Raw genomic sequence first — 8,652 nt, forward strand, 5'->3', positions numbered from 1 at the left:
AACGGGTAACACAAGTACAAGTCAGGAACACAAGCGGATATCAGGAACCTAAGCAGGACACAAGGACCTTGACACTGAGGCATCTGGGAAGGGGGCTGAGACACTTATATATGTGCAGGAGGGCTAGGATTGGTTGGCGAGGTCACATGATCCAACCCATAAAACACAGGAAGTGACGTGCGCCTGCCCTTAAAGGGATTCTGTCACCAGTTTTTTACCCCCCCATTTAAAAATATGGTTATATTCATGGAGCTCTAGCGATTCCTAATGTGGTCTTATAACCGAAATCTGTAGGCTCATTTTGTCTAAAAAACGTTATAACTAACCTGTCATTCATCTCACAAAGGTGCCCAAGGGCATGCTCATGTCTTCCAGATGCCGCCCGCACCCGCCGCCGTTCGTGCCCAGCTCCTCCTTTGCTGTCATCAGCGCCGCCTCAGAATCCTTTGCTACGCCTCCGGATCTCCCTCACTCCCCCCTCCTTCTTCTCTAACATCCCGCGCGTGCGCACAGGCCTGTGAGCTGTCAGGAGCAGCACGTCCGCCCACAGCTCATTTCAGAAACCCACCGGAGGATTCAATTCTATTGCTCTATTCCTACTTCAGTATTTCAAAGGTACTAACATAATTTTGCTCCTGACAGCTCTTCGCGGGCTCTGACAGGCTGGCGCCAGCGTTCAGGTCATCGGGAGGTTGAGCGCCGGCGCATGCGCACTTCGCTCCATGAAGCCGAACGGAGAAGTCCGCACGGGCGCATCAGGCACAGGCCTGTGCGCACGCGCGGGATGTTAGAGAAGAAGGAGGGGGGAGTGAGGGAGAGCCGGAGGCGTAGCAAAGGATTCTGAGGCGGCGCTGATGACAGCAAAGGAGGAGCTGGGCACGAACGGCGGCGGGTGCAGGCGGCATCTGGAAGACATGAGCATCCCCTTGGGCACCTTTGTGAGATGAATGACAGGTTAGTTATAACGTTTTTTAGACAAAATGAGCCTACAGATTTCGGTTATAAGACCACATTAGGAATCGCTAGAGCTCCATGAACATAACCATATTTTTAAATGGGGGGGTAAAAAACTGGTGACAGAATCCCTTTAAGGAAATGCTGCAGGAAACAAGCAGCAAGCGTGCTGTTGCCAGGGCTGAAAGGAAACACTGGCAGCAGATCACCGCTGAACACGGCGCCTGGGACCGCAGCGGTAAGCAGGGGAACAGCGGCGCACAGCAGCTGATAACAGCGGCGCACAGCAGCTGATGTTACAGTCACATATGGAGTCTTTTAATTTTTTTCCAGGAAAGGAGTGTGACCAACTAATTATCGTCAGGACCACAGTGTCAAATAAGTCAAACCAAACACTAGTACCCCACACACAAACGTCAATAGCGGGGGTCATTTACTAAACTGAAATATGCTATCTGCAACTTCGCCCCACTCACGCCAGGTCTAAAATTGTGGTCATGGCGTGGGAAGTGTAGGGGCCAGTAGGCCCATCTCATTCATAATTTTCTATGCCTGTTTTAGGGGTAGAAAATGGTCTAAATGTAAGACAGCTCGGAAGCTGTCTTACATTTAGAACTGGCGCTGGATGTGCCGAAGTTATAGAGAGGCCTGTGCCTCTTCATAACTCCGGCGGATCCTCCGCCAGCTTAGGGCTTTATTAAGACCGGCATCTAAAACGGCGGTCTTAATAAATGTGCCACAAAGTTTCTATTGTACACCGTTCCTCCTGCCTATATCCTATATTTGCCATACAATAAGCGGTCCACTTCTTTAGCAATACCTGTTATACTCTACAGTGAAAGCAATAATGATTATCACTAGAGAGGAATCTATTAGCTCTAACATGGTTAAAATTGCATTTTTTTTTATCTTCCCCCTAAATAATGAAAGCTATTTAATTCACTACATGGACCCCAATATGGTTCCTAATAAAGCTACACCTTGTTAGGAAAAATTCTTCTACAGCTACATTGAAGAAAAATAAAAGATTATGACTGCTAGAACATAGAAGGGAGAAAATGTTACTGGTACTTAACACCTTAAAGACTCTATTTCACCTTAAAGGGCTTCTGTCACCCCACAAAAGTCTTTTTTTTTTTTTGGATAGTTACATTCCTTATAGCGCGATATAGGAGAATATAATCTTGTCACTTACTTTCATGCGGCCGTTTCTTTAGAAAACAAAGTTTTATAATATGTAAATCAGGTCTCTACCAGCAAGTAGGGCGTCTACTTGCTGGTAGCCGCAGCAGAAAACCGCCCCCTCGCCGTGTTGATTGACAGGGCCAGCCGTGATCTCCTCCTCCGGCCAGCCCTGTCAGTATTTCAAAAATCGCGCGCCTCTGTTCATTCGGCGCAGGTGCTCTGAGATGAGGAGGCTCGTCTCCTCAGAACTCCCTCAGTGCGCCTGCGCCGATGACATCACCGAAAGAGAAGACGTCATCGGCGCAGGCGCACTGAGGGAGTTCTGAGGAGACGAGCCTCCTCATCTCAGAGCGCCTGCGCCGAATGAACAGAGGCGCGCGATTTTTGAAATACTGACAGGGCCGGCCGGAAGAGGAGATCACGGCTGGCCCTGTCAATCAACACGGCGAGGGGGGCGGATTTCTGCTGCGGCTACCAGCAAGTAGACGCCCTACTTGCTGGTAGAGACTGGATTTACATATTATAAAACTTCGTTTTCTAAAGAAACGGCCGCATGAAAGTAAGTGACAAGATTATATTCTCCTATATCGCGCTATAAGGAATGTAACTATCCAAAAAAAAAAAAAAAGACTTTTGTGGGGTGACTGAAGCCCTTTAAGGACTTGGCCATTTTTTGCAAATCTGACCAGTGTCACTTTAAGTGCTGATAACTTTAAAACGCTTTGACTTATCCAGGCCATTCTGAGAATGTTTTTTCGTCACATATTGTACTTCATGACACTGGTAAAATGAAGTCAAGAAAATTCATTTTTATTTATAAAAAAAATACCAAATTTACCAAAAATTTGTAAAAAATTACAAATTTCCAAGTTTCAATTTCTCTACTTCTATAATACATAGTAATACCTCCAAAAATAGTTATTACTTTACATTCCCCATATGTCTACTTCATGTTTGGATCATTTTGGGAATGATATTTTATTTTTTGGGGATGTTACAAGGCTTAGAAGTTTAGAAGCAAATCTTGAAAGTTTTCAGAAATTTTCAAAAAACCAATTTTTAGGGACCAGTTCAGGTCTGAAATCACTTTGCAAGGCTTCCATAATAGAAACCACCCAAAAATGACTCCATTCTATAAACTACACCCCTCAAGGTATTCAAAACTGATTTTACAAACTTTGTTAACCCTTTAGGTGTTCCACAAGAGTTATTGGCAAATGGAGATGAAATTTCAGAATTTAAATTTTTTGGCAAGTTTTCTATTTTAATCCATTTTTCCCAGTAACAAAGCAAGGGTTAACAGCCAAACAAAACTCAATATTTATGGCCCTGATTCTGTAGTTTACAGAACACCCCATATGTGGTCGTAAACAGCTGTACGGGCACACGGCAGGGCGCAGAAGGAAAGGAATGCCATACGGTTTTTGGAAGGCAGATTTTGCTGGACTGTTTTTTTTTACACCATGTCCCATTTGAAGCCCCCCTGATGCAACCCTAGAGTAGAAACTCCATAAAAGTGACCCCATCTAAGAAACTACACCCCTCAAGGTATTCAAAACAGATTTTACAAACGTCGTTAACCCTTTAGGTGTTCCACAAGAGTTATTGGCAAATGGAGATTACATTTCAGAATTTCAATTTTTGGGCAAATTTTCCATTTTAATCCATTTTTCTTAGTAACAAAGCAAGGGTTAACAGCCAAACAAAACTCAATATTTATGGCCCTGATTCTGTAGTTTACAGAAACACCCCATATGTGGTCGTAAACAGCTGTACTAGTTTAGGGTACATATGATTTTTGGTTGCTCTATATTACACTTTTTGAGAGGCAAGATAACAAGAAAAAGCTGTTTTGGCACCGTTTTTATTTTTTGTTATTTACAACATTCATAAGACAGGTTAGATCATGTGATATTTTTATAGACCAGGTTGTCACGGATGCGGCGATACCTAATATGTATACTTTTTTTATTTATGTAAGTTTTACACAATGATTTCATTTTTGAAGCAAAAAAAATCATGTTTTAGTGTTTCCATAGTCTGAGAGCCATAATTTTTTCAGTTTTTGGGCGATTACCTTGGGTAGGGTATGATTTTTGCGGGATGAGATGACGGTTTTATTGGCACTATTTTGGGGTGCATATGACTTTTTGATCGCTTGCTATTACACTTTTTGTGATGTAAGGTGACAAAAACTGGTTTATTTAGCACAGTTTTTATTTTTTATTTTTTACGGTGTTCATCTGAGAGGTTAGGTCATGTGATATTTTTATAGAGCCGGTCGATACGAACGCGGCAATACCAAATATGTATACTTTTTTAAATTTATGTAAGTTTTACACAATAACAGCTTTTTTAAAAAAAAAAAAAGATGTTTTAGTGTCTCCATATTCTGAGCCATAGTCTTTTTATTTTTTGGGCGATTGTCTCAGGTAGGGGCTCATTTTTTGCGGGATGAGGTGACGGTTAAATTGGTACTATTTTGGTGGGCAAACGCCTTTTTGATCGCTTGCTGTTGTACTTTTGTGATGTAAGGTGACAAAAAAATGGTTTATTTAGCACAGTTTTTATTTTTTATGGTGTTCATCTGAGGGGTTAGGTCATGTGATATGTTTATAGAGCTGGTCGATACAGATGCGGCGATACTTAATATGTATACTTTTTTTGCCCCCTATTTTTTACCATTTTTTTTTTTAACTTTATTTGGGGAAAATTACGTTTTTGTTTATTTTTACTTGAAACTTTAATTTTTTTGGGGGGGAAAACTTAATTTTTTTAACTTTTCTTTTCACTTTATTTTTTGTCCCACTTTGGGACTTGAACTTTAAGGGTATATACCTTTACAATGCATTCCAATACTTCTGTATTGGAATGCATTGGCTGTATGAGTAATACATTGTGTATTACTCATACAGCTCCCTGCCTGTGAGATCCAGGGGGCTGGATCTCATAGGCTCGTCACCGGAAGGCAGCGCGATGCCTTCCTTAGTCATCGCGCTGCCTTCCATGCCATTGGGTCCCCCCTACAGCCGCATGGGGACCCGATGGCACTGCCCGATCGCCGCCGCAACCGCAGGTAAAGCCGCAAACCGCAGGTCTGAATTGACCTGCGGTTTGCGGTGATCGCCGATATGGGGGGGTCACATGATCCCCCCCGGCGTTGTGACAGGATGCCCACTGAATGATTTCAGCGGGCATCCTGTCCCGATTAACCCCCGCCTCGCCGCAATCGCGGTTTAAACCCATGACGTACCGGTACGTCATGGGTCCTTAAGGACTCGGGAAACATGCCGTACCGGTACATCATGCGTCCCTAAGGGGTTAAAGAGGACCTGTCACCAAAAAATGCAATGCAATCTGCAGGCAGCGTGTTATAGAGTCGGATGAGCTGAGCAGACTGGTATATCATTTTGTAGGAAAAGATTCAGTAAAACCTGTAGTTTATACATTTATATCTTTACTTTTTCTACTTCCTGTGAAAAACTATCGGTACAGGAGGAAGGGGTTATCAGTGAGTGACAGCTTTCTCTGTATACATACTTATACACACAATGCTGTCGGTCACTGATAACCCCCAGGTTTTACTGAATCTTTTCCTACAATAATATTTATCAATCTACTCTGCTTCTCCTTCTCTACAAAATGGTGCTGTCATATTGTATTGCATTTTTGGGTGACAGGTCCTCTTTAAGACTAAAATTAGTTATGTCACTAAAATGCACTTAAATCACCTGAGTTGTGTGCCAACTATATTTACTTCAAATGTAAATTCAAAATCTACAATAAAAAAGTGACATTTTTGGGAGGGGTTTTCCAATTTTAATGTGACTGTTGGGAGGTTGAAGGGGTTTAGGGGCCTTTGATGTCTTATCCTTGGGATTGTAGGGGTCTGAATCCTGGAACCCTCGGTGATCTGATGTTTGAAGAGACTGCTTCCTAGGCCTGTCACATCATGTTCATCAGTCACATGGCCTACTTGCATCTCAGTTCCATTCAAGTGTATGGGCCTGAGCTTCAATACCAAGCACAGCCACTATACAATGGATGGTACTGTACTTGGTATGCTATGAGGAGGCCCAACGATCAGAAATTGATGACCTATCCTGAGGATAGGACATCAATATAAAAGGTCTCCAAAACCCATTTACTCTCCCAACAGTCATATTAAAATTAGAAAAACCTTCCAGAAAATGTCCCTTTTTTATTATAAATTTTGAAGTTATGTTTGAAGTAAATATAGTTGGCGCACAACTCAGGTGACAGAAGTACGGTATATTAAATTCAAAAAAGAGACAAAACTGTTGAAAATACATTGAAATTCAATAGACATTGAAAATAATAGTATACTAAAAAAAATAATCAATACAGTGATATTTTCAGTTCCTATCGATAACATAGAATGGCTAAAATTAGTTATGCCACTAAGGGGTTAAAATGTACGGTAGTTAAATTCGCAGACATAAGAAGTTGCTGGTAGACTAGGCAATGGCTGCCTACTCTCTACATCGACTCCATAGATGTTTCACATGTTTTGTGAATGCAAATATGCACCGTTTAGGCATAGAAGCATTCGTTTAGTGCTACATACCATATACAACTGCCATCATAATACTATATCAGTTTAGCTATCAGCAAACCCTATGTGGAATTAGGATAGACTCCATAACAATTCCCGTCCAACTGTGGAACATAAGCCAGAGAAGCTAAGCAGTGTATTCAGCTTGCATGTTGGAACCTGTTCAGTAATGTAGCTAAACCAGTTGAGTGCAGCACATTGTAAACTAAAGGAATATAAATAATACAAAGAAATATTATTTTTCATATTATTATCAAAGTAAAAAAAAAAAAAGAACTGAAACTGAAGTCGTCTGTAAAGTCCTGTTTAGTGACTTGGTCCATTCTATAGATAGATGATAGCCCTAACTAGGATCCACAGTCCACGATGACAATCACTTGTTCACGGTCCTATCACATGTCATAAATAATAAGCCGACAACATGCATACATTATACCATTGTCACATCAGCACACAACGACCGGAACTGAGGCTTTAACCTGAGGCCATGTTGACAGGTTTGTACTCACCTTGCAGTTCCTGAAAGTGTTTGCTGTCTATATTACAGCATGAAATAAACCGTCCAAAGTACAACAGGCGGACAGAAAGCAACTACCAAAGAATATCCAAAGATTTCTTTTTCTCTGGAAAAGTTTCCTTAGGGAGCCTTGCGATTTAAGGTTGGACTGGAAAGGGTGTGTGCTGCCTGAAGCAGCCAGGGTGGAGAATGGGAGCCAGGAAGCTTCCTGTTTGCAGAGCAGTGTATGAGTGAGCACATAGCTTGTGTAGAGGGGAGGTGTTTATGGGTCATAGGTATCACTCTTAGCTCTGCACCGTCCAACAAGTGCTCGGCAATTACTTTACTTCTTAACAAAAGGCTGAGTCTACTCAAGTTTCTGCAGTACATAATTGGGAAGACTTTCCTAAAAAATGCCCTTTACCTGTAGGCACACGGGCGACGCCCAATCCTGACGTAATGGCAAAAATGATTAGATCTGGATGAAAAATAATTGTCAAATATAAGGTCCAACTGGTTACACGGTTGCGGAAATTATATGGTTTCTTCAAAGACTTTTATAGAGCTTATGACAAATACTGAAAAGACAAATAGAATTAATTTGATTACTTAAAGTGGAACTGTTGTTTTGGTTTATTTGTAAAATATACAAGGGACAGGGATGTTAAAGAGCCCCTGTCACCTCTCCTGACATGTCAGTTTTAGTAACTACTTGCATTTTCCATGCAATACCAATTCTGGAGCATCTATTTTTATTATTCGATGTTGTGCCATTTCTTTATTATTCCTGCAAGAATTTTAAAAATAAGTTGCCAGCAGTCTGCAGTAAAGGTACTGCTGGGTGTTACCAGTAGCGGGTGTCTCTTGCGTCCAATCAATGCTGCTGGTGTTGGACTTTACAGGGACACACCCTCAACTAGTAACACCCATCTGTACCTTTACTGCAAGCTGTAAGCAATTCATTCATAACTTCTAGTAGAAATAATAAAGGAATGGTACAACATAGAGTCATAAGAATAGATGCTCCAGAATTGGTATTGCATGGGGAATTCAAGTAGTTACTAAAACAGACATGTCAGGAGAGGTGACAGATTTGTAATGTAATTTATTAGAGAAAGATGTTCCTTTATACTAGAACACAGGGTGTAAAGAGCCTTCTTAGCAATGCTAATAGCATTGCTAAGGAAAGTCGGTCTTCATTCTTCAGTTCTACTGAGGGCTGAAGATGCCTGTGTGTAACATGCAGAGGCTTCCAGCCACCTCGTGTCTCTACCTCAGTCCCTGACTATGGACATGTGCCCATCACCCTGCCTAACTGACTTGTCATACACATAGAGCGAGTGCTGGTCCTTTCTATACAATTATCGCACCGCATCGCACCGCATCGCACCGCATCGCTGAGAGCAGAAGTGCCGCTTGTATCTTCTTCTGGGTCTATTGT

General features: G+C 41.8%; 1 protein-coding gene across 2 annotated transcripts in view; it reads right to left on the reverse strand.

Moving 5' to 3' along the window:
* Positions 1–7,437, reverse strand: part of TJP2 (tight junction protein 2) — a 173,478-nt gene extending 166,041 nt beyond the window's left edge. For both annotated transcript variants that reach the window (XM_040417095.1, XM_040417094.1), the window contains exon 1: positions 7,225–7,437. The gene's annotated coding sequence lies outside the window, so the exon portion shown is untranslated. The remainder of the gene's footprint in view (positions 1–7,224) is intronic.
* Positions 7,438–8,652: the final 1,215 nt, after the last annotated feature.

This window comes from Bufo bufo, chromosome 2, assembly GCF_905171765.1.
Source record: "Bufo bufo chromosome 2, aBufBuf1.1, whole genome shotgun sequence".
Lineage (NCBI taxonomy): Eukaryota > Metazoa > Chordata > Amphibia > Anura > Bufonidae > Bufo > Bufo bufo.